Source organism: Elaeis guineensis, chromosome 8 (assembly GCF_000442705.2).
Source record: "Elaeis guineensis isolate ETL-2024a chromosome 8, EG11, whole genome shotgun sequence".
NCBI classification, from domain to species: Eukaryota; Viridiplantae; Streptophyta; class Magnoliopsida; order Arecales; family Arecaceae; genus Elaeis; species Elaeis guineensis.
This window is the reverse complement of record NC_026000.2, coordinates 20,225,903-20,250,037: the sequence shown is the minus strand read 5'-3', so window position 1 is coordinate 20,250,037 and position 24,135 is coordinate 20,225,903.

Sequence of the window (24,135 nt, the reverse complement as noted above, 5' to 3'; positions counted from 1 at the left end):
CTACAACTATTGAAGTTGAGTCTAGAGTATCCTTGACCTAATCTAATTCAACTTTTGATTAGATTTGATCAATTACTCTATTTAGTCCATTTTTTAAGCTAACCTTAGGTCTAACCCAATTATGGACCTAATTCATCTAACCCATTGACCCACAAGTTTATGCAATTGTCTTAGGTCTTAATTCACAATTTTAGACCTACTAGACAACACTTAATTCTTTTAATTAAGTACTTGGACTGATGGGTCAGGGTTTGGTATTTCGAAAATAATTTTTAAATTTTGAAAGATTTTATTTTCTGTTCACCAAATGTGTTGACTCATTTTACAAACGGGTCAGCACATTTCATAAACAGTAATCCTATTGCTCATTTCATAACAGAAAATAACTCAAAATAAATCATGAATTTTTTTTTACATCTAATCTAACACATTCATGATAAATTTTATAATTAAGTCCTTTCGCTGCTTCATCGGTATGGGATATAATTGCATCGGCACCCCTACCACCATAGGAGACCCCATCGAATAGGAAGAGAGGGCCTTTAAACCCTACTTTTCTCCTATGACTAGACGGCCATGGCAACCAACCCAATTAGATTACTTGCTACTTGGATCAAGTATATGTAAATATACCAATTTTAAAATTTAAATTTTGAATTTCAAATTTCAAATTTCAAATTTTAAATTTCAAATTTGAGATTTCAACCAAATTTTAAATTTCAAATTTTCAATCTTTGAATTTTAAATTTTTGAATTTGAAATTTGAAATTTAAAATTTCAAACAAATTTCAAATTTTAAATTTCAAAATTCAAATTTCAAATTTTGAATTTCAAATTTGAAACTTCTAACAAATTTCAAATTTCAAATTTTAAATTTTGAATTTCAAATTTTGAATTTTGAATTTTAAATTTAAACTTATAGATTACACCTTAATCTACGCATGCATATGTATATCATATTCTAGAACCATGCTCTGATACCATTTGAAGCGAAAATTCAGTGCAGGGGCAAAATAATAATTTTAAAACTTTTCAAAATTACTATTTTACAGCAGAATTATTAATTAATCTCATTAATTAATACTAATTAACCCTACACTAGGATCTAAATATGATACAACAGCATGCATTTAAATTTTAATTCAAATTTGAAACAGTAAACTTTTTACTGTACTGTGTTCAGAACACATCACCTTTTGCGGATAGTCGATCACCGCAATCTGATCATCGTCGAGGGGCTCTGATCATCACGTCGCAGCCATACTAGTGTCTGGCCTCTGCAGATCATCCACACGAAGCTTCCGTCTGATCGGTTCCTCATGAATGCTAGTTCATGATTTCACCCTTTTGATGGCTGATGTTGATCGAACTCCTACGATCGATGTGTGCCGACTCTTCGGATGCTCCGGATCATCTGCACGGTTGGTTGAGAGGCTGATGGATCTCTCTCTGAAATTTGGTGGACTCACGACACTCGTGGCACACCAATCTCACTTTCCAAATTCTAGGTAGAAACTCTAGGGTACACACCAAAAATCCTGCGCCCACTTCTCTCTCCTTTTTCTCTCCTCTCGATAAATTTTGAATACTTCAAAATTTTTTCAGAACCTCCCCATGCCCCTTATCTCTTCTTTTCATTTTTTTTTATTTTTCCCATGCCCCCTCCCTTTCTCATTTTATAAAACATCGCAAGAGATGTTGAAAGCGTGTGAGTGGATAAAAAGAGGTGGTTGCTCACTTGAATTCAAATCAAATTTGAATTCAAGTGCCAACCAATCTTATCCTCATCCATTTGTGCGAGAAAGAAGAGATGGCGTGGCCTTTTTTTTTTTCTTTTTTGTGCGTGGATACTTTCACGAGAAACCATTTCTTGTGTGGAATATGGGGCGCACAAAAGAGGATAAGCTGGCACATGGTTATTTGGTTATCCATTCAAATTCAAAACCCCTTTGAATTTGGATAGGTAACAAACCAAGTTAATCCAAATAATTGGCGCACAGAAACATGGGCGTGAGAGAGCTTTGCATGGGAGAAAATTCATGAGAAAATTTTTTCTCGTGAATTTAAATGGGCGCAAGGAAGTTGGGTGGCGCAGAGAATTTAAAACAAGGTGGTTTGATTCAAATTGAGCCAACCTAATTAAAATAGGTTAAGCACAATTAGACCAGATTAAACCCAACACAATTAGGCTTAATTAGGCTCAATAAAATCCTAATCAAATCAGAAATTAACTAAACCTAACCCCTGATCAAATCAGGGACTAAGCCACTTTAGCGATTAGATCAACACTTAACCTAATCGGGTCAATCCAAACTGAATCCAATTCAATTGGACTTGATCTAAAAATAATTACTCAATCAAATTGAGTTAATTAGCGATCAAACCACTAATTAAACCTCTCATAAATATTGAGTCCAAATCCGATGGGCAATTAGGCATTAGAGACCATCGATATGAAACCCTGATCAAAGAGTTCAAATTTCAAATTCAAAATTTGAAATTTAAAATTTTGACCCCGGTACCCAAAATGTGTGGAACTCATGATCAGAGAATCCTAATTCTCAATCATAGAGTCCCAGACACATAAGACTCATAATCAGCCATCAGATCAGAAAGGAACCTCTAATGTGTGTGACCCTGCAGGTTCGAACCTAAGCCAGTAGCACAGGAACCAATTTCTGTACTAATCGAAGTGACCATCTAGCAATGGTATCCGACGATCGGATAGGTCGAATAGTCACAATCGCAACATTCAGAACCTACGTGAATATGGTTACCGTATAATTCATCCCTTTTGACCCCTGTGTTTAGGACGACTCAGGGTTAAACTGTCAACCCTGATGAGATCATCCGAATCGTGCTCAACTCAATTAATCCTGTGACTCCTCACTAGGACTACCCTGGCCAAGATTTTGCTAAATTGAAACACGACTGTACACAGCTCCTAAACTGGAGTGGTCAATCCCATCTTGACACACGCACCGACAAGTCAAGTACTTGACTACACCCAGCAGCCTTCCGTCACTGAATTAGAAATTCAGGTAGTCTAGTGCCTAAGTGCAGTGAGTTGCTTGCAAGTCACTGTAGCGATCTCAGGTCGGAGGGATATTTATACCCATATCCCATCGGAGCAAATCTTGACAGCAGAAATAGCTCAGGAGTCAGTCACGTTCAGTGCAGATGTACCATTACATCTCACCTGTATGTCATACCAGTGTCTCCACACTCCTTGGTTATGAGGACAACCAACCCATATAGAACACAACGACCTATGCTCGATAAACATTATCATCCTTGGTAACAACGTATCATTTGATCGCGAACAGGTTTAAGGACTAAGCGACAAATCCTCCTTTGTCAAGTCTAAATAGTCCTAAGGACTTCACCACAACACAGGAGTTCATTAGAAGATGAAATATTTGTAATGAAAAATACCAAAATAACTTTTATTTATTTATAATTCATGTACTAATACAAAAGGAGCACAATCGTCAACAGGCTGACGATTGGCTTTAGGACACTATTCCCAACAGCGGATCCCTATTTTTTCGAAAAAAAAAAGAGAGAAAGCTCGCTGGCCGAACCTCGCCACCGGCCGGCCTTGCTCTGTCGCCGTCGCGAGATGCCGTCCACCTAGTCGGAGCCCGTGCCACCGAGGGGGACCTCACGGTCTTCCCCTGTTTCGGCCCAAGGGAGGCCGCGGGAAGAAAAGAAAAGAAGAAGGAAGAAGAAAAAGAAAAAGAAAAAGGAAAAGAAAAAGAAAAGGAAAAAGAGAAAAAGAAAAAAAAGAAAAAAAAAAGAAAAGAAAAGAAAAAGAGAAAGAGAAAAAGAAAAATAAAAAAAAAAGAGAAAGAGAGAATTTTCTCTCTCTCTCCTCTCTCTCCTTTCTCTTCCTCTTTCCTCTCTCCTCTCTCTACCTTCTCTCTCTACATTTTCTCTCTCTAGATTCTCTCTAGATTCTCTCTCTAGATCTTTTTCTCTCTTTTTATGAATTTTATCTCTCTAAGATCTTTCTACTCTCTCTCTGATTGCATCACAGACCCTAGGATAAATTTGAAATAAAAATAAGATGATCTGAGATTGCTCCAAAATTCGTGCAGTAGATCTGATCTCAGTCCGATCCTATTCGAAATTTATAATATTTGATTCATATTGAGTCACCCTGATAGGACCTCTGATGATCTCGACCATGATTGCCTCATCTGAAGGATACGAAGATTTCTCTCTCCACTTTCTCTCTCTACTTTCTCTCTCTAGAATTTTCTCTCTCTTCATAGATTTTCTCTCTCTAGAAGTCTTATGGATCAGTGGAGGATCCAGATACTTAGATAAATCCTAATTTTGATTAATCCTAAGAGAGGTTCTCGATTTGTGTTATTAGGATCGATTATCGATAATTTCTCTATATGTGATTTTTATATTGATCAGGATCATGAAGAGATAATTGTCTGCATATGATATTGAGTGGAATATTTTGTTAAAGAAATTCATAAATTAAAGAAGAACATTGATTTCTGTGCTTGGATCAGTCACTAGTAAAGGTAAGAATCCCTGTACATGATCACCATTATAAATATGCTATTTTACTGTTGGTCTTGCATTATTGATTTTGCATCGTCGGATTTGAGATCGATGAATTTATTATATCTGAGATATTGTTATTTGATTTTGAGCATGAGTATGTTATGTTAATATATATGTATCAGAGATTGATGGCATGATTATATAGATATGACATATCTGAATTGATCATAATGCAAGACAGAATTGATTTGATGAAATTAATACATAATGATTAAATGAAAAGAAAGAGATATATGGTATGAACTAGCCTTGTCATGTGGAACAGTCGGCCAGGAGCTTATGCCTGGGACAGTCCTTCAGGAGCTTATGCCTGGGATAACCCCCACTGGCTTACAGGTGGATCAGCAGGCCAAGAGCTCATGCTTGGGACAGCCCGCCAGGAGCTTATGCCTGGGACAGCCTCTCACGGGCTTCCGTACGTGGGACAGCCGGCCAGGAGCTCATCCTGGGACAGTCTTGAAAGGCTTTTTATGTGAAAATTGATTCGGATGATGACTGAGGTATAGACTTGGATAGTCCAGAGCCAGAAAGAAAATGTTAAAAATCATGTGATTATGAAAAGAGAAATGAAAGATAAGACATGAAATAATTGTTGAATAAAAGTGTTTCACCTGTTAACATATGATGTTGCATCTATTTTAACAAGACAGAAAATTTATGGATGTTTGCATTATTCTGGACATTGAACATGAGATTTTATATTTTATTGCTTATCCTTATTTTCAGACTATATTACTATATCAGTGTGATATGAAAATTCTTACTGGGCTGTAAAGCTCACACCCCCTTCATCTTTCTTTTTCTTCTCAGAGTTACAGGACGTTCATGATTGGCTATGGCTTAGATTTATGGGTGAGCAGATGGATAGATAGAGTGTCATAGTACCTGATCAGAGGATTGAAGAAAATTAATTTGTAATTATACAAGGTTTTACGAATAATTGTTGAAATTAATTGTTATGGATGTTAAGATTGTAATGATTTATTTTGGCCTTGCATATTCTTTAGGGCTTGCTCTAAGGAGTGTGCGGCCATCACGTATCCAACCCAGATGTTGGGTTCGGGGCGTGACACCATATGAACAAAATAACCTACTCTTGAGATTATCAGCACCACTAGCCAACAGGGGAAATATCTCAGTGTTTTATTCTAATAATATCCTTCATCACATATCTCTCCTTAGCTCTATGATGTCCAGAGTAATCAATCCTTTTAATGACTGGTCTGTTCTATGTGGAGAGAAAATGCTGCCTGGGTTTATGAATATTTGACCGAAAATTAAGATGTCTCCTGTTCTAGCAACGGAATGAATCTAGATTGAGCCTACAAGTTAAGATGATTGCAGAGACACTAGTTTCCCCTCTAGCTGCTACTCCTTGTCATAGTACTTGGTTTTGCTGCTGCTGTTTGGCATGTTCCAGTTCACCTTCCTTCTGCTGTGCAGATGCTACATTGATCTCCTCTCATTTGGGTATACATGCTGAAGCAGTTTCTATGTTGTTTTACTTTTGTGAGACGATGATGGATATCCTGGCAGAGAGATGATTTAATGTGATCACTTTTACTGTCTTATGTTTTCTTCCTCAATGGTCTTTTTTGCCCATGTAAGAGAGTGGTTGTACATTCCTTTCTTCTATATATCCTTTTCTGCATCTTTTAGTCACTCTCAGGAACTCTGTAAATTCTGCTTTTATTCTGAATAAAGCTGGTGACTAATGGACACAACCATTAGTCTCCATTCTCCTCAAAAATTCATATCCTTTATATTTTTTTAAAAAAAACAAAAACACAATTTTATATTAGGGACCTAGAAATCCTTCCATTTTGATAGGTTATCATTGGTTTCTCATTTCTTGCAGTAGTTTATGAATTTGTGACAATTGCCAAGAAAATAGAATGAGGAAAAGTTGTACATATTGTGATCAAATATATCATCCTTAAGGATCAAAGCTAACTTGCTTAATGAAAAGTCTCTGCCAAGCCGCACAGCATTAATTGACAATCACGCATCTCTTCGGATGCGTGGGTTCCAAGCGAATTCTTGTGGTGCGCGCCAGCATTAGCTCTCATCACCCTTCTCCAAGGAAAAACTATTACGGACTTTTGAACTCTCTCCAGTCTCCATGATTGACTAGTCTTCCAACATAGCTTTCTAATTCCTGAAGTAATAACTTGCTCACCAAGAATGTTTCTGTATATAAACTACATCCTGGAGGCACCCACCAAAGCTTTCAACATTTAGAAGCCACTTTGAGTTATTTGGTTTGACCTGCTGGAGTCTCCACTTTGTTTTGTGCCGACACAATTAAGTGATGGAAAGCAAGGAGGATTGCGGGACATTCTCTTCAGTGTTAGCATCATGGTTCACATTCCTTTGTTTTGTTGATAGAAGCCAAGCAAAGACAAGGCGATCCGGTCCAAAGGCTTCCATGGTTGCTGCTGCTAAGCATTTCTCTAGAGCACATAAGGTCAATTTAGGCTAGTGTTACATCTGGCGTCTGCATTTGTGATTTTCAATTTGATGCACATGTGTCTTGTATAATCGCGACTTGGCAACTACTTGCATATATGAAATACAAGTAGTAACTTTTTTCTAACACTTGATTTTTAGTTCTTTGGTAATTAACTATGCTGCTTCCATAAATCATTTGCTCGGTGCAACCAAAAAATGAAAAATCCATTATTTCATCTGTGCACAAACTGCAGCTGGTCTGATGGCTGAAGGGAGAATACTGGTTTCTAACCCTTCGCATGTCCTTCACAAGCACATGCCATTAAGGCAGGTCAAAACCAATTGATCCAGCAAATCCATTATGATATAAAGTTTTTAATTAGTACTACAAGTTACTTCGAGAACAGAACATCTACTAAGTTTACAAACTGATGATCCCTAATAAATATATCCATCATATGTGATGCCATCGAGGGCATCAGAAAGATCAGATAGAGCAAGGCTTCTCCCACCCACCAGTATTCAGTAGCCCCGCCAAAAAGTTGGTGATGTACATCTCAGAACATTGTCAGACCATTAAATTCAAATGGCCATAGCTCCATTGCACCAGTCTTCTTTGATGTGGGCAATTAACAACGTAGCTTTTCCTCTTACGAATTTTATTTTGAGGATGAGGTGGAAGTGATTATGGTTGCCAACTGGTCGTAAATGAGCGGGTGGGATCAGGAAAAATAAAAGGTAGATCATGCCTAGTTTGTCACGCTAATCATCAACAGATTAGCGTGACAAAGCCATTTGGTTCTCTGTTTCCTGGGATTCCCCTTGTTGGAGATTAACGAACAATGGTTGCTTCTCTGTTTCCTCGTTTTACCAATTTCTTCTCAACCAAGGAGGAGTTCTGTGGCCTTAATTTCTACGAGGTCATTTGGAAAGCCTCGATCCCTGTTAAAACTAAAGTGTTCATGTGGCTGGCCCTATTAAACAAGCTATAAATACAGGTGAGATAATGGCTAAGAAAGGCGGGGCAAGCACCATGGCTTGCCATTTCTATGGAGCCAACGTTGAATCAGTGACTCACCTGTTTCTCAAATGCTCATTCGCCAAAAGCCTGCTGTTTGTGGTCAAAACTCTGTTGAACGTCACGGGCAGACCCAAAGACCTCATCCACTTTTGGTCAACCTGGAGAAGAAAGAAGATTGAGAGGGGTCTCAGGAAGGGTTGGGATCAGTTAGTCATGGCTATAACCTGGCAAATTTGGTTAATGAGGAATAGGGGGATTTTTCTCCATGAAGCATCCTCAATTAACGGGGTGGGACTACTGGAGACACCTCTCCATAGGCAGTGGAAAAGATAGCCACAATGCGGTCCTTCTTTACCTGAGGCCTCTACTTAATTGGATGTGACTCCCACTAGTTCAACAAAGCCACTCCATGAAACCAGCGCGTATCATCCATAAGTTTGTTGTTGTTTTATTATCCTGTAATCATTCCTTCTTCCCCAGAGCATCTTCTTTCCTCTATTTTTGTAACTTTCTTCATTCAGCAATGAATGCTGGGGTAGCTTTGTCTGCCTCCGTTCCCCCCTTCAAAAAAAAAAAGAAAAGAAATCGTCAACAGATTAGAAATATTCCTACTTTAAGTCCAACTTGGTGGAGAATGCTAATCATTGTACCTCCTTTGTTTGTGTCACCTGTACTGGTTCAGTATATTGGCGCATATTGAGAGTGCAGGATATTGTTGTAAACTTTTGTTATACACAGAGCCAGCACCTCTAACCCTCATGATCTGACAGCCCCTTGGGCTGTTAAGCAAGCAAACGTTATTACATGACCTTGACCATCCACGGAACCTTATGTTTTTTTTTGACAGAATGGAAGTCACTAAGCTTTTTATCCATCCCTCAGATGGATGATACAACGGTGAGGACCCATTTGAGTGTATATTTAGTCTCCATATTAATTGTTTGCTGAAAAAATTTTAGATATTTATATAAAATCAAAAAATCCAAATAATAATCTTCGGTTAGTCTTTTTTTGATATGGTTTTGGATTGTTACAAATAATATTAAATCCGATCCAACCTATAGCCTATATGGATTAGAGGATATTGTATCATTAATTCAGTAGAGTTAACCACCATCCAATTGTGGTGTTTATGAATGATTTATATAGATTTAAATCCTTAATCTGACGAGGATGCATGGTTTAAATAGAGAAAGGATGTGAGGACTTATGTCAGCATACATTTAGTCCCACATTAATGTTTTATAGGAAAGATCTTGAATATTAATTTATATAGGATCAAAAAGCTTAAATAATATCTTTGGACTAATTTTTTTGGATGATGTTCTGAATCGTTACCATGGCAGCCAGCCATCCATTATGGCACAGAACTCTGCAGTAAAGCCAGAAAGGAAAGATGACAAATAGTCCTTAAGAATCTGGATTTTTTTTATGACTCTTTTCGGTCACCTGCTAACAATTTTTCTTTTTTAGTTGCTAATGATAGACCCTTCGTTTTTTTAAGTTGCTAATGGTAGACCCTTAATGATTATTCCCGTTTGCATCGTTGTTAAAGCATTTCTCACTCGAGAATCACCCAAGGGACCTGGCGATGTTGGACAATTCCAGGTGAATCCAGGAAGTTGCCCGCACTGACCTGTTCCACGGATATCTAGCTCTTTTTTTTGTGAGAGCTAGATATCTGTGGTACTGGTCAATGTAGCTCTTGAAAGGTGATGTTAGACTAGTAGAGCCCGCTAGGCAAAAACAAAAAGAGCTATCTGTGGGACAGGTCAGTGTGGCAGCTCTTGAAAGGTAACGTTAGACGAGTAGAGGCCAGGAGCCAATAGTCAAAAGTGGACTGTCCCGTGAGAATAAGGTTTGCTTGATTGCCAAGACACTTCTTTATTTTTTTAATGAGGGAAGCTTCCAGCTTCCCCCAGCATTCGCTGAACGGAATATTTGCAATACCTAGGACACTTCATCTGTAAATATCAACAGAACGTCAGAGACAAGCACAACAAGCAATCTCCAAGCACACCACATCCAAACTATAGCAAGCTAAACACTTCGATCTCCAGCACCATCTTTTCTCCACACCACATTTAAATAACGTTCTTTGTTAGAACCAAGAGTGCAGCATTGGCTACTGATCACATCAGCTTGTGGACCAAATTAACGGGAAGAAGATGGCTAAGAAAGGGATCTCGTGCTTTTTGCGGCCTTTAAAGTGGTGGTTATCATGGTAGCATTCAGGTGGAAGGGGAGATAGGCCATCTGCTACGTCGTTCACTGGGCCTCCAGCCATGGTAGTTGCGGCTAAGCATTCCTGCAGGGCTCACAAAGTGCACATGGGCTAGCATGTATCTGTGCTGTTGATTTTGCTGTAGTTTTATGTAATCTGTTCCTGTTCAATTCAGTCGAGATCGAAGAGAAGGCGGCTGAGCCTCGCGCAGGGATGCTGGCACTGGAGTGACCTACAAAACAAATCCAAACAAGAGATTTTTGCTCCGACGAGAACTCTCTAACGTTCAAGTCAGATTCAGAGAACAATAGGAGTAGCAATGAGTTCTCTGAGAGAGATTGATTGGCTTATCTGATCCTCGGAGCTTTGATTGTTTATATAGAATACTGTTAGACAGCTGATCAAACAGCTATATGATCGTGCGATTTCGAGATTGCAAGATTGTTGCACATGCCATTGTGGACGAGATAATCCAACCCTTAATCACTCCTATGGAGTGAGGAGGCCATTACTGGTAATATATCGAGTGAAAATTTGAATATCCTCAAAGATCGTGATTAACATGTTGGCCTTCTTAAATTGGATGAGTAGTGTCATCTCATGGTACATGAGGGTCCCACCTATTAATTGTATAGGCCATAAATTAGGAGCTGAGAGTATGGAGAAAGTTTAGCCTTCATATGCTCTCACGTGGGGGTATTTATTATGTTTGGCCTTTTCTATATGGTATGGATGGTTGCCATGGCATGAAGATGGCTAAGTATAGAATACCTCAGCTTGGTATGAAAATGGTTAAGTATACCTCAACTCAACATAAAATGAGGCTCAGGATATCTCAGCTCATATCAGGATAGCTCATCTCAGTATAGATATAGCTCGAGATATTTCAGCTCATCTCAGCATACATATGGCTCGGCTCTTCACAGCATGCATATGGTCCAGCTCTTCATATGGCCCAGCTCTTCACAGCATATGGTTTAGCTCTTCAAATTTACGTCTCGGACATGAATCCGAGTCTGAGAATCAGACGAAAAGAGTACTGCTGATATGATGCCTCGGGCCTAAGGATGTCCATCTTTGCTCTGCTCTTCACATGAGCAGCATCTTATGCACTCCTCATCTTGTGAGCGGCATCTGCCTTCATGTGAGTGGCATCTTGTGCTTAGCTTATCTTGTGAGTGGCAGCATATGCACTTCTCGTAATGCGAGAGGCAACTTGTGCGCTGCTCATCTTGTGAGTGGCAGTATGTGCACTTCTTGTAATGCGAGAGACGGCTTGTGCACAGCTCATCTTGTGAGTGGCAGTGTGTGCACTTCTCGTAATGCGAAGGGTAGCTTGTGCATTTTTATATGAGAGACAACATGTGCCCACAGGTAGCATGTGCACTTCTCGTCTTCATACGAAAGACAGCGTGTACCTGTAGGCAACGTGTGCACTTTTCATCTTCACGCGAGAGGCAGCATGTACTCGTAGACAACATATGCACTTTTTATCTTCACATGAGAGGCAGCATATGCCCGTAGGCAGCATATGTACTTCTCGTCTTCACATGAGAGGCAATGTGTGTACTTCTCGTCTTCATGCGAGAGACAGCATGTGCTCATAGACAGTGTGCGCACTTCTCATCTTCAAGTGAGAGACAGCATGTGCACTTCTCGTCTTCACATGAGAGGCAACGTGTGCCCATAGGCAGCGTGTGCACTTCTCATCTTCATATCATAGATTGAGGATCCTTATCGGTTAGCCCTCCGGAGATCCCTTAGGATCTCCCTCCACTTTCTGCACGATGGGCTCTGATGGAGTCTTATAAGTTAGCCCCACCTCTAAGTCGCCAAGGTTTGCTCACTGAATTATAAATCAAGGGTCTTATAAGTTATCCCTCTGAAGGTCCCTCAGGGTTCCCCTCCACTTCTCACGCGACTCGGACTCTGATGGAGTCTTATAAGTTAGCCTTGCCCCTAAGTCACTAAAGATTTCAGTTACGGATTTGCACACAAAAGTTAAGAGAACTTGCCAGACCAACTCTAGTTCAGCCTTTTGATTTTTCAATTAAATCATACTTTTGGAGTCAAATAATAGGTGAATAGACTGATGTTACCTGTTTTAACTAGTTTGCTTCTCCTTGACTTGTCCTTGACTTTTGCCTTGGATCTACATAATTCTTGCCTTCGATTGGCATGATCACTTTGGATTAGCATGTTTTTACCTCGGATCTGCATGATATTTGCCTCGGATTGGCCTTGTTTTCACCTCAAATTGGCATGCTTCTGCCTTGGTTTTGCATGCTATTGCCTCAGATTGGCCTTGGTTTCACCTTGGATCTTGTCGCTGCAGTCTGGCCATTAAGCTACGTGCCATGTCCGCGACAATAGAATTTCTAGCAGGTGCTGCCAACCTAGATGCCAGCCTAGCCGAAGTGGATGCATCTCCCCACAAAAGGATCAAGGAAAAAGATGGGTGATAAACACCAGGACTTCTTGGCCGAGCCCTCTGGAACACGTCCAGAGTTTCTGCACATGCATCCATCCTTTGTCGGGGCCGAGCCCACCAGATCTGTGCCACCGTGGGTGGTCTCGGTGCTGTTGGAAGCAGGAGGAAGCTGTAATTGGAATAGATCCTCTTCCTCATGGGGTTTCCATGTGTTGGGTATAAAATACCCTCAGCCAAAGTTCATAAAAGGCTGACTCTTCCTGGGTTCTCCCAGCTTCCGACCTTGTGTAACGTCTTTTTGAACTCCCTCGACCATCCGGACTTCTCCGACAATGAGCTTCTTGATTCATCTACCGGGCCGCTCCGAAGGCTCTCTAGGCTTCACTATCAGCCGATCTTCTACAGTGATCAACTATTCTTCGAATCCCTTCCAGACTTCTTCTGGCCACGGACGACCCTACTCCGAACTTCTTCCAGACTTCGTCAATATCCGAGCTTCTCCGATAATGAGATTTTTACAGTAACCAGACTCCATCCAAATTTCTACGATGGCCGACCGTCTTTCGGATTTCACCCGAGCTCCTGCGAGAGCCGAACTTCTACAGCAAGCAGTCTACTCCGAACTCCTACTGCAGGCAGTCTACTTCGAATATCTACTCCGGATCCCAGACGAGCTTCTATAACGGGACAAGCTCCACTGGCAAGGTCACTACTCCGAGCTTCCACGACAACTGATTCTCATCCGAGCTTCTGCAATAAGCGGCCTCCTTTCAACCTTCTGTAAGAGCCGGACTCTGTCCGAACTTCCATAGCGGATGGATTTCGGACGAGCTTCTATAACAGACAGGCTCTAGCAGCTAGATTTCTACAACGGCCGATCGCCTCCGGATCCCCCAGACTCTTCCAGCGGACGAGCCTCCCCAATGCCATCCGAAGTCCACCACCGACCGACCTTCCGCCAGATTCTTCATGAAATTGGACTTCTCCGGTGGATAATCTTCAGACGAGCTTCCACATCAGGCAAATCTTAGACGGACTTTCCTAGCAATCGGACTCCTACCGGACTTCACCAACAGAAAGTCTTCATCCGAGCCTCTACAGCAGATGGCTCTTACCTGTAGCCTCGACGCCCAAGGTATCCGACAACAGTAGACTCGTCAGCAACCTCAAAAACATCCGAGCTTCTCCTAGATCGATGAGATAGAGAGCCATTCCGCTCCATCAGACATCCCAGTCAAGCTTCAGCTGACAGACCCAAACTCTCTGACAAGCCACGACAAGGGCCACTATCCTACTCCACTCTCTGGCAAGTCACGACAATGGACACCCCTCCACTCTTCGTAACAAACTCCACGTGGCCCTGAATGGCCCCTGACGCCACTACTCTCTGTAACAAACTCCGTGCTGCTCTGAACGGCCCACTACCAGACGGTTACGGACGTCGCTGTCAATCAGTTATGCTCTCCGTCTATAAAAAGGGATCCTCAGATACGTTCTTCTCTAAGCTCAAAACTCTATCTCAAAACTCTGCTAAAATTTTTACTCGAGCACTCCATTTCTATTGAAGCAGAGTACTGACTTGAGCATCGGAGGGTCTTGCCGGAGCACCCCCAACTCCGGTTTAGACTTTCTTTGTAGGTCCCTGCGACGATCGCGGTCATCCCAGCTCCAGCTTCTCCGACTTCGATGGAATTCTGCACCAATAGAATTGGCGCTAGAGGAAGGATTGTATCTTTGCAGTACCCTTATTCTTAAAGGAGTGCTCAACGGGACTGCCTCCGATCATCTTCTCTGGCATCCTCTTCTCCTTCTCCTACTAGATCTCCACCTGATGCCTCCCCGAAAGGCATCCACCAGGCGATCCACGGCCTTCGCAGTCAGATCTCAGGCTCCGGCCTCGCCTCTAATTTATCAGGCTCCTCCTCCTCCTCCGACAACGGCGACCGGCATGGAGCAGTTCGACCTGCTGGTTTAGCAGGTCAGAGGCCTCACCAAAGCAGTGCGGACCATGCAGCAGCAGCAGCAACAGCCACAGGCGTCAGTGCAGTTGGAAAGAGCATCGTCGGAGTTTCAAAATCCAGTAGTAGGGTGGGCCACTTGGGCCAGTCACCCTGTCTTCTCCGGAAAGACAAATTCGAGGGTGGAAAGCCCTTGGTCTGATCACGATTCCACTCTCGGAGGATCCCTACCTCCATTCTGCCAGAAGACCGTCGAGACTCGCAGCTGAGAGGACCTCCTGGATCAAAGGCTCCGGGAGATGAACCGACGGATTGAAGAGCTCCGCCACATGCCCCCTGCTTATGGTGAGGACATCTGTATTGATCCTCCTTTCTCTCAAATGATCATGCAGGAACCGATCCTGCCAAACTTCAAGCTCTCCCAATTCGAAAGCTACGACGGGACCTCAGATCTGGTTGACCACCTGGAGGTCTTTCGGATAATGATGCTGCTCCATGGCACGCCAGACGTCATCCTGTGCTGAGCTTTTCCATCCACTCTGAAGGGAGCAGCAAGGAACTGATACTCGACGCTGAAGCCAGGTACCATCTTCTCCTTTGACCAGATGAGCCACCAGTTTGTGGCTTATTTTGTTAGCAGTCGGCATCCCCGGAGAGGTTCGGAGTCCCTCATCAACATCAAGCAAAAAGAGGAGGAATCCATCCGAGCTTACGTCAACCGTTTCAACGTTGCCGCATTGAAGGTTCGGAACTTGGACCAATCGATCGCGATGGCTGCTCTGAAGGGCGGTTTTCAAAAGAACGATCTTGTTTTTCCTGAAAAAGAAGTATCCCAGGGACTTTGCTGATTTGCTGGCTCGGGTCGAAGGATATACCCGAGCAGAAGAAGCCTTCAAGATGAAGGATGAGGAGACCGCAAAAGAGCAGCAGGCGGGAGACTCCAGCAAGCCCGCAGTTGAAAAAGGGCCGAGTGAAGCTCGGCCACATTCTTGAACTCCTTCCAGACACAGGCGCGTTCGGACTCCTCCCCGAGCTCGTAAGCAGAGAAGCTCGGACCGCAGAGTTCGGCGGGGCTCTCCTCCAGGAAGATTCCACAGCTACGCTCCTCTCAACGCATCAAAAACTCAAGTGCTGATGGAGGTTAGGGAGCAGCTGCCAAGGCCGGAAAGGATGCGCTCGCACCCCAAGAAGCACAACCCAAACAAATTCTGCCTCTATCATCGTGACCATGACCACGACACAGAGGAGTGTATTCAGCTTTGAGATGAAATCGAGGAGCTCATCAGGCGGGGTCGGCTCGACAGATTCATCCGACGTCGGCCTGAAGGTAGGGAGGATCGACCGAGGGCCCTGCCACAACCGGAGCCGCCAAGGAGGGAAGAACAGCCTGGAGATCGGCCTCCAATCGGGATCATCAACTCCATCTCTGGAGGACCTCGATGGAGAGCAGGCCTTCCGCGACTATGGAATTCAGAAAATCTGTGAATGTATTACCAATAACTTTGCCTTAAATAAAAGTTTCTTTCATATTCGGATATCTTTTCTTTTGGTATGAACTTATAACGACAGAGAGTAGCTCCTTCAGACAATCAAAACACAGCCATGTTAGGAACAAAAGGAGAACCTCATCCTAACATGAGCAAAGTCGAAGGCCCGGTTACTTAAAGATTGGATGGAAGGAAAGGCCCTTGCAACAGCCCTTATGTGCCCCCACAACCTTGTTAGGAACAAGAGAAGAACCTCGTCCTAACATGAGCAAAGTCGAATGCCCGATTACTTAAAGATCGGATGGGGGGAGAGGCCCTTGCAACGGCCCTTATGTGCCCCCACAGCCTTGTTAGGAACAGGAGGAGAACCTCATCCTAACTTGAGCAAAGTCGAAGGTCCGGTTACTTAAAGACCGGATGGGGGGAGAGGCCCTTGCAACGGTCCTTATGTGCCCCCACAGTCTTGTTAGGAACAGGAGGAGAACCTCGTCCTAACATGAGCAAAGTCGAAGGCCCGGTTACTTAAAGATCGGATGGGGGGAGAGACCCTTGCAACGACCCTTATGTACCCCCACCGCTTTGTTAGGAACAGGAGGAGAACCTCATCCTAACATGAGCAAAGTCGAAGGTCCGATTACTTAAAGACCGAATGGGGGGAGAAGCCCTTGCAACGGCCCTTATGTGTCCCCACAGTCTTGTTAGGAACATGAGGAAAACCTCGTCCTAACATGAGCAAAGTCGAAGGCCCGATTACTTAAAGATCGGATGGGGGGAGAGGCCCTTGCAACGGTCCTAATGTGCCCCCACCGCCTTGTTAGGAACAGGAGGAGAACCTCATCCTAACATGAGCAAAGTCGAAGGCCCGGTTATTTAGAGACCGAATGGGAGAAAAAGCCCTTGCAACAGCCCTTATGTGCCCCCACAGCCTTGTTAGGAACAGGAGGAGAACCTCGTCCTAACATGAGCAAAGTCGAAGGTCCGGTTACTTAAAGACCGGATGGGGGGAGAGGCCCTTGCAACGGTCCTTATGTGCCCCCACCGCCTTGTTAGGAATAGGAGGAGAACCTCATCCTAACATGAGCAAAGTCGAAGGCCCGATTATTTAGAGACTGGATGGAGGGAGAGATCCTTACAACGGTCCTTACGTGCCCCCACAGCCTTGTTAGGAGCAGGAAGAGAACCTCTTCTTAACATGAGCTGAAATCGACTGCATCGGGAACAGAAGGAGAACCTCATCCTGACATAAACGATGACCCGATCGTTCGAGATCGGATAAGGAGGAAAGCCTCCTCAACGACTCCTCTACACTCCTACAACCCCGTTAAGAGCAGAGGAAAACCCTCACTCGAACACAAAAAAGGGGGGAAGAGGAAAAGAAAAGCGATGAACTACACCAGTGATAAGTGAAAAACAAACTACATCAAAGACACAAGGGACCTCATCTCAACGAGGAAGGAGACTCTTATCAAAAACCCTCAGTCTCTAAGAGGGAACTCAACACAGGCTGAGAAAAAATTGACTTCCTCAAGGTAACGAAAAGTTCAGGCCCCCAAGCTCGAGCACTGGAAGGAAGCGTCAAACTCAGATAGCCTCGAAAAGACCTACGACCACAGACAAAAAGGATAAATCAACACGACGACGATCAGGAACCTTCAAATAACGTTGACGTCGAACAAGACTAAAGACAAAAGAAGTTTGATAAACGACGACTCAAAACAAGAATAGACGAAGAATTACAAACAACGCCGATGTCGAACAAGCGGAAGACAAAAGAAGTCTGGTAAACGATAACTTAATACAAGAATGAACAAGGTAATAGAAAATTTTCTTTTCATTTTAGTAGTGAAGTGTACATTACAAAGTCCTGAAGGCCCAAAAAAGAAAAACGACAAAAAAAAAAGAATACATGGAAGGATGAAAGGTAAAAAGAAACTTTAAGGAAGCTCAGCTTCTTCCGACTTCGAGCTCTCAGTTTCAGTCGTTATTAGAGACTGCTTCAAGTTTTCGACTTCTTCTTCTAGTTTCATCTTTCTTAGCAGCATCTCCCGGTACATCTGGTGGACCCACCGGCCTTCGCCCTCCGACTCCCGAAGCCTCTTCCTCAGGACCTCAGATTTCGCCTCGGCATCTTTGACCGCCTACTGCTCGTGGACCAGTTGAATCTTCAGCCACTGCAGTTCAGCCCTCTCCTGCCTAAGGGCCATGGACAATTCTTCCATGGTCCCCCTCGAGGAGCGGAGCTCGTCGGAGCCTTGCGCAGAGGCGGACTGGACTCTCTCAGACAACTGCCTCTGAAGGCGGGCAACTTCATCGGTCGTCGTCTTGAGCTTCCTTCGGAGGAGAACCTCATCCTGACACAAACGAAGAGCTAGTCATTTGAGACCGGATGAAGGGAAAAGCCCTTTAGCAACTCCTCTACACCCCTACGATCCTGTTAGGAGCAGAAGGGAAAACCTCCGCCCTAACACAAAAAGAAGAAGAAAAAGTGACAAACTACATCGAAAATAAATAAATAAATAAATAAATAAATAAATAATAATGAGCTGCATCCGAGGTTCAAGGGACCTTATCTCAACGGGAAAGAAAATCCTTGTCGAAAATCTCCAGTCCCTAAGAGCGAATCAATACACCGATGACCAGGAAGAATCTTCAAACAAAGCTGACGTCGAATAGGATGGAAGACAAAAGAAGTTCGGTAAATGGTAACTTAATGCAAGAAGGGACAAGGTAACAAAAAATGTTCTTTTCATTTCATTGGCAAAGTGCGCGTTACAAAGCCTTTGAAGGCCAAAAAAAAAGCTCTAAGGAAGCTCGACTTCATTAGACTTCGAACTCTCGGTTCCAGCCATCGTCGAGAATTACTTTAAGTATCTGACTTCTTCTTCTAGTCCATCCAAGTTTCTACGACGGTCGACCGCCTTCCGGATTCCAATCGAGCTCCTGCGAGAGCCAAACTCCCACTGCAGACGGTCTACTTTGGATATCTACTGTAAGCGAACTCCATTCGAGCCTCTATTGTAAACGAATTCTTTCCGAACTTCTGTTACAGGCGGACTTCAGCCGAGCTTCTTCAATAAGCGATCGTCTCGATTTGAAAAAGCTCCAGCATCGGTGCGCCAAACATCAAAATATCTGAAAACCATCGAGTGCGAAAATCGAGGAGGGCAACTTCGACTGTGAGAATTTCTCTGTACTTCCTTCATTCGGAATCCGAACTCGAAAGTAGGAGAACTGGTGTTGGGTATAAAATACCCCCAGCCGAAGTTCATAAAAGGCCGACCCTTCCTGGGTTGTCCCGGCTTCCGACCTTGTGTAACGTCTTTCTGAACTCCCTCGACCATCCGGACTTCTCCGACAATGAGCTTCTCCATTCATCTACCGGGCCACTCCGAAGGCTCTCTGGGCTTCACTATCAGCCGATCTTCTACAGTGATCAACAATTCTCCGAATCCCTTCCAGACTTCTTCTGGCCACGGACGACCCTACTCCGAACTTCTTCCGGACTTCATCAATATCCGAGCTTCTTCGACAACGAGATTTCTATAGTAACCAGACTCCATCCAAGTTTCTACGATGGCCGACCGTCTTCCGGATTCCACCCGAGCTCCTGCGAGAGCCGAACTTCTACAGCAAGTAGTCTACTCCGAACTCCTACTGCAGGTGGTCTACTTCGAATATCTACTCTGGATTCTAGACGAGCTTCTACAATGGGACAGGCTCCACCAGCCAGGTCACTACTCCGAACTTCCACGACAACTGATCCTCATCCGAGCTTCTGCAATAAGCGACCTCCTTTCAACCTTCTGTAAGAGCCGGACTCCATCCGAACTTCCATAGCGGATGGATTCCGGACGAGCTTCTATAACAGACGGACTCCAGCAGCTGGATTTCTACAATGGCCGATCACCTCCGGATCCCCTAGACTCCTCCAGCGGACAAGCCTCCCCAACGCCATCCGAAGTGTTGGGTGGATGTCTGTCCAGGACACCACCTCCCAAGATCCTTTCAGTACCACGCGATGCAGCAGGAAGAAAGAAGAAACAAAACAAAAGGAAAAACAATCAAAATACGTGGATCAGCCACAAAAGGGCTCGCCTCCACGGGGCATGCAAACTTCACTATGAAAAGAAAATTTTACAAGAGGAGACCTCACCCTCAACCCTTGTACACCCAATTCTCTCTCACATGAAGTTCCCCTCACAAAAGCTCTCTCTCTCTTGGAGACCCCCTGAACCCCTGAAGAGCCTGGCGACCGCTGTCCAGGAGCCTCCTGCTCCTTCTCTCACAGCGCCTCACGCCTCTCTCTCTCCTCTCGGTTCGTACGGCGGCGAGAAACCGAAAAACCACATGCTTCTCTGTTCGTCTCAGGCCTTTTTAAAGGCTTAAACCTGGTTTAAATTTGATTAGAGAAGGATTAGGAATTCTTAATCAAGCCAAATCACGTCCCAAGCCGTCCGATCAACACCGGGAGCTCTCTGGACCCTTAGATCGCGCTCCGGTCCACGGAATAGGGCCGTGGACCGCGAGAATCGAGTGGGAAACGTCCACGCGGTTCACAGGCCGCGCCGTGGACCACCCGGTCCACGGTGGACCGGGGATGGGCCAGCAGGCTGCTGGGTCGCGCGTCCCGCACGGGCCTGGGCCTGGGTCGCGCGTCCCGCGCGGGCCTGGGCCTGGGACGCGCGTCCCGCGCGGGCCTGGGTCCCGCGTCCCGCCCGGGCCTGGGTCCCGCGTCCCACGCGGGCCAGCGGGCCTGGGACGCGCGTCCCGCACGCCGCCGCCTGCGGCCGCGCCGCTGCCGCCCGCCGCCGGTCGCCGGCGGTCCTCCACCGCCTCGGTTTTCGTGCTATCTTCGAAAGCTCGTATCTTCTCCATCCGAGCTCCGATTCAGGTGATCTTGGTCTCGTTGGACTCCGTTTTTCGCCGCGAACCTCACTGTGGGCTCAATGTGGGCTGAATCTCGAGGCGTCAAATCCTAACAATCTCCACCTCGACTCGATATTCGGCCTCCTCCAAACTCCGAGAGCTTCTGGATCTCCTCGCCCCCATGCCCTGGGGCAATCGCCTGCTGATCATGGATGGGCAAACATGGGAGTCGAGCCAGGCTGCTCGATCCCATCTCCGTCGTATGCTGTGCTCCTCCTGACCTGAGACCTGCTCGGGGCATCATCCTGCGGCAATAGGAATCTTACCTTGCGACGTCGCCTCTCGTCCTCCCGAGTCTCCTGTCTCGTGCCCGATCCGCCTCCTGGAGCTCCACCTCGCTCTGGGCTCCACCTGGCTCCCGATGCTCCACCTCGCACTGGGCTCCCTGCCAGGTAATAATGTCCTCTGCTCCCCTTCTTCCCCTCCAGCACAATCCTATCGCCGCGTAGCACCCTCAGGATTCCTCCACCAGCTACCGTCCTGTAGCCTCTCGAATCCAGTCTGCTAAGTGAGATAAGATTCCGCCTGAAATCGGGTATGTATCGGACCTCCCCCAATCTCCTCACTGCACCGTCATGTGTCCTCCAGCTGACCGTCCCAATGCCTCTGATCGCACAGCTCGATCCATTCGGCAGATATACAGTGCTCTCACTGTTCTCCAGGGAGTCAAACTGCTCCTCTCTGCAACACACATGATAGGGGCATGCAGAATCTAATATCCACTGCTGGAAAGAAGTAGATACCTCGTCAGATATCTCCAAGACATCTCCATCTGAATCGCTGCCGGCCGTCGCTACAGCAGCCACCGTCCGATTTTTCAGTTGAGGGCAATCTCTGGCTAGATGCCCCAACTCCTCACACCGGTAACACCTGGTTTTGCTCAAGTCCCTCCTGGACTTAGACCGCCCTCGATGCGATCTCCTGTCGCTCCGTCTACCGCCTCCTGCACCTCCAGAAGCCACCAAAGCTGAGCTATCGACACCTGAGCTCGAAGCTGGGTTCTCCCTCCTGAGAACATCGTTCTGGAGTATCGCCGCGGTGACCTCGTCCATCTTGATAGTGCTCTTCCCCACTAGAAGAGCAGTCACCAAGGACTCGTACGAAGAAGGAAACGACGCCAGCAAAACCAGCGCCCTGGTCTTCTCCTCAACGTTCTCGCCAACGCTGAGAAGGTCGGTGAGGATCTTCTGGAAGTGGCTCAGATGCTCCTGCACGCTCTGTCCCTCAGTCATCCGCAGTTGGTAAAACTGTCTCCAGAAGAAAAGTGTGTTGGTGAGAGACTTTGCCATGTACAACTCCTCGAGCTTCGACCACAGCACCCTCGGGGAAGTCTCGCTCAGCACATGGATCACCACCTCATCCGTCAGGTACATACGGATGGTACTCACCGCCTGCATCTGTAGCCGTTTCCAATCCTGCACCTCCATGGTGGTCGGTTTCTCATCGCACAAGAGAGCTTCGATCAACCCCTGTTGGATGAGCACGTCCTTCACCCTTGCCTGCCACAAGGAGAAATTGCTCTTACCATCAAACTTGTTGATCTCCATCTTGATTGTTCCTGTTTTCTCCATCTTCAGTCTTGCTCACCACCACTGCAATCTGCGTCCTTGTACCGCCTTGCTCTGATACCACTTGTTGGGTGGATGTCTGTCCAGGACACCACCTCCCAAGATCCTTTCAGTACCACGCGATGCAGCAGGAAGAAAGAAGAAACAAAACAAAAGGAAAAACAATCAAAATACGTGGATCAGCCACAAAAGGGCTCGCCTCCACGGGGCATGCAAACTTCACTATGAAAAGAAAATTTTACAAGAGGAGACCTCACCCTCAACCCTTGTACACCCAATTCTCTCTCACATGAAGTTCCCCTCACAAAAGCTCTCTCTCTCTTGGAGACCCCTTGAACCCCTGAAGAGCCTGGCGACCGCTGTCCAGGAGCCTCCTGCTCCTTCTCTCACAGCGCCTCACGCCTCTCTCTCTCCTCTCGGTTCGTACGGCGGCGAGAAACCGAAAAACCACATGCTTCTCTGTTCGTCTCAGGCCTTTTTAAAGGCTTAAACCTGGTTTAAATTTGATTAGAGAAGGATTAGGAATTCTTAATCAAGCCAAATCACGTCCCAAGCCGTCCGATCAACACCGGGAGCTCTCTGGACCCTTAGATCGCGCTCCGGTCCACGGAATAGGGCCGTGGACCGCGAGAATCGAGTGGGAAACGTCCACGCGGTTCACAGGCCGCGCCGTGGACCACCCGGTCCACGGTGGACCGGGGATGGGCCAGCAGGCTGCTGGGTCGCGCGTCCCGCACGGGCCTGGGCCTGGGTCGCGCGTCCCGCGCGGGCCTGGGCCTGGGACGCGCGTCCCGCGCGGGCCTGGGTCCCGCGTCCCGCCCGGGCCTGGGTCCCGCGTCCCACGCGGGCCAGCGGGCCTGGGACGCGCGTCCCGCGCGCCGCCGCCTGCGGCCGCGCCGCTGCCGCCCGCCGCCGGTCGCCGGCGGTCCTCCGCCGCCTCGATTTTCGTGCTATCTTCGAAAGCTCGTATCTTCTCCATCCGAGCTCCGATTCAGGTGATCTTGGTCTCGTTGGACTCCGTTTTTCGCCGCGAACCTCACTGTGGGCTCAATGTGGGCTGAATCTCGAGGCGTCAAATCCTAACACGAAGTCCACCGCCGGCCGACCTTCCGCCAGATTCTTCATGAAACCGGACTTCTCCGATGGATAATCTTCAGACGAGCTTCCACATCAGGCAAATCCCAAACGGACTTCCCTAGCAATCGGACTCCTACCGGACTTCGCCAACAGAAAGTCTTCATCCGAGCCTCTACAGCAGATGGCTCTCACTTGTAGCCTCGGCGCCCAAGGCATCCAACAACAGTAGACTCATCAGCAACCTCGAAAACATCCGAGCTTCTCCTAGATCGACGAGATAGAGAGTCATTCCGCTCCATCAGACATCCCGCCGAGCTTCAGCTGACAAACCCGAACTCTTTGACAAGCCATGACAAGGGCCATTACCCTACTCCACTCTCTGGCAAGTCACGACAACGGACACCCCTC